At 37.8% G+C, this 2,614-nt stretch overlaps 1 long non-coding RNA gene across 1 annotated transcript; it reads right to left on the bottom strand.

Moving 5' to 3' along the window:
* Positions 1-314: 314 nt before the first annotated feature.
* Positions 315-2,247, bottom strand: LOC139649258 (uncharacterized). Its single transcript, XR_011695596.1, has 3 exons — positions 2,029-2,247; positions 1,540-1,628; positions 315-408 (listed from the first exon to the last, which is right to left on the bottom strand). It is a non-coding gene; the product is annotated as an uncharacterized lncRNA (long non-coding RNA).
* Between the last annotated feature and the right edge of the window lie 367 nt (positions 2,248-2,614).

Below are 2,614 nucleotides of genomic sequence, written 5' to 3'. Positions count from 1 at the left end.
TGCATTTCTATCTTTTGTTGCACAAACAAGGAAACATAAGTTATTTCAACTAAGCAGCTTAGTTGTCAACTAAATCACTAATTTTCTAACAGGACTGAGTGGAATGCATTCATAAACAAGAAATCACTTTAAAAAAAATATATAGTATTTATTTTGACCTCAACAACTCAACACAAATGTTTGTTTTTTTTTCCAAATCAGAGTTCAGGCATTATAAGATTCTTAACAACATGCAGAAAAATGCCAAATCTTAAAAGATTTTTTCAAATTGAGAATCCTCTCCTCCAGGATCACAGCAAAGTTAACGGTGTCCTTGGCGAGCAGGTCTTGTTCACCTCCAGGCTCTTTAGTGATGAAGAGTAGGCCAACGTCCACTCCCTTCACAGCTTCCTCCTCCGAATCAGTAGCCTAAAGATCATTATGTATTAAATTATTGTGTGTGTACCATTTTCCAAACTTCATCATGTAAAGACTCTGGCACAACAAGGACAGCATTATGATATATCCTCAAATTAACACCAAATGACTACTCCGAAGGAGAGCGATATGATACATTTTTATATTAACACAGAGACTAGAGTTAAAACCCTTTAACGAGGAGAGAAAACATATGTCCCTTTTTCATGAGAAAATAAATAGTTGTAAGACACAGAGTCTATATGTCTTTTTTTTATCACTGTCCCTCATTGTATTGTGTAATGGCCGTTACATCCATTGGGTGACAGCGCAAAAAACAAAGTCCACCACAAGACTGTAAAAAAACAAAAGTCGACTGGTGCCACTCCATGGTCTAAAACATCCCTCATCTTAACATGGAGTGTGAATGAATGAATGACTGACTGAATTTGTAGGTAAATAAAATATTTTCAATTTCTAGACAGTTGATCACATGTACCATCAAGTTATAGGTAAATGTCATGTAGATGTCATGTAAAAACATATTTGCTGTAAAGCTGCCTGATTAGGGTATAAAAGCTAGCGCTGTAACTATATAAACAATGGCTGACTTAGTTACTGTTCTATGTAATGTTAGCAACATTTACTGAGTTAAAAATATTAATTCTGTATAGTCAATGATAAGTTATCCTAATCGCCTGATTAGCCAACAGAGAAAATAGAAACTGGAGAGGGTTTTTGTGGTCCTTGAAACTCAGTTTTAAAGAGTGACTACACACATGGTCATTTTGGTGCTCTAGTGGTTGATATATTGCCCCACACCAGTCTGTGATGTCAGAGTACCTTTTTTTTTCTAGACAGAAGTATACTGACATCACAGATTGGGGTGGGGCAGATTGTGGAGCAGGGTGAAAATATCAACCAATAGAGTACCAAAATGACCGTGTGTAGTTAATCTCCACAGTGCGTGTGCCGTGGCTGTTCACTGTGTTTTACTCACTACCATTCAGGAACCTGCTGATTTTATTTTCTAGTCATATTATGCTTCAGTAAACCAGAAATATTAACATTTTACCTTTAAGAAAAAATAAATTCCATATGCATTTCTTAGTGTGCCATTCAAAAGTGTTATGTGTAACGCACCTCTCAGACTTTGTGAAGTTGGAGGGATCCTTTCTCAGGTAGTGAGGCAGTCCAAGCAACACTGCAGCTCTGCTCTTCTGGTTGGAAGTCTATAACACAGAAGAACAGTAAAGGAAGACGCACTGTGTCCCAACTGTGGCAATCAAGACCTGAAGATGGAATGTAAGCATGCTTGTGTAGGTTATTTTTGACAGGATAAGTAACAAGAAGGTAAATAACAAAATACACAGGAGAAAAACACCTCAAACAAACTAAAGTCTGTCTGTCACTGCTCTAGCCGCGCTGTAAACACAGCTGGTGGACCTAAGCATCCGCAACCAGAACGTGATTTGAGCACCGATTGAGAACACACACACAACTGAGCCAGCAGACATTTGTTAGTTTCTGATAATCACAAGGTAACATCGCCCCACGCTTACAAGTGATGTCACAACTTCAATCTTTGTTCAGTGGTGAGAAAGAATTTGATTAAGATCAGACTATCCTTACTTGAACATCAAGGGACTGAAGCAGACTGTGAAGCTTGGTCCTGCTGCTGGCTCACACTCTGTACAACTCCAGCAGTGTTGGAAAATACTTGTCAAGTCCATCTAAGAAAGACTGGTGGAGATCAACAGAAACCAGAACTCTGCAGCAATCTGCAAAGAGAACAAGAAACTTCATCCAACAGGGGACAGGACAGGCTGCTCCAGACCACTCAATATGACCTCCAGCCCTGTAAAGAAAACAAGTCAATGTCAGATTGATATCTCCATATCTTGTGTAATTTCAGTCAAATCCACAATGTCATCCACAGCAAATACAGAATTACTGTTAATAAACTAAATTCGGCCTTTTAACAAATAAACCATCACTGACTAATATCATGCAGGGATAGACAATAAGTGAGAGAATTTTATCATAATATCATCATAGATTAATTTAAACATCAATGCACTGACAAAGAGTGAAGCTTTGTAATGCAGCAGTAAACACATTGTTTTATATTATATCCATGTTAAGCTATCTGTTGATAAGCTTGCTAGATAAACAGTGGCTCTGTCCCAAATGGAAGAAAACATATTTTTGGTAGCAT

This window comes from Centroberyx affinis, unplaced genomic scaffold, assembly GCF_046629955.1.
Source record: "Centroberyx affinis isolate AG114_WGS23_722 - 3 ecotype Tasmania unplaced genomic scaffold, CSIRO-AGI_Caff_v1 ptg001309l_1, whole genome shotgun sequence".
Lineage (NCBI taxonomy): Eukaryota > Metazoa > Chordata > Actinopteri > Beryciformes > Berycidae > Centroberyx > Centroberyx affinis.
The sequence above is the reverse complement of the archived record's forward strand: the minus strand, read 5'-3'. Positions and strand labels throughout refer to the sequence as shown.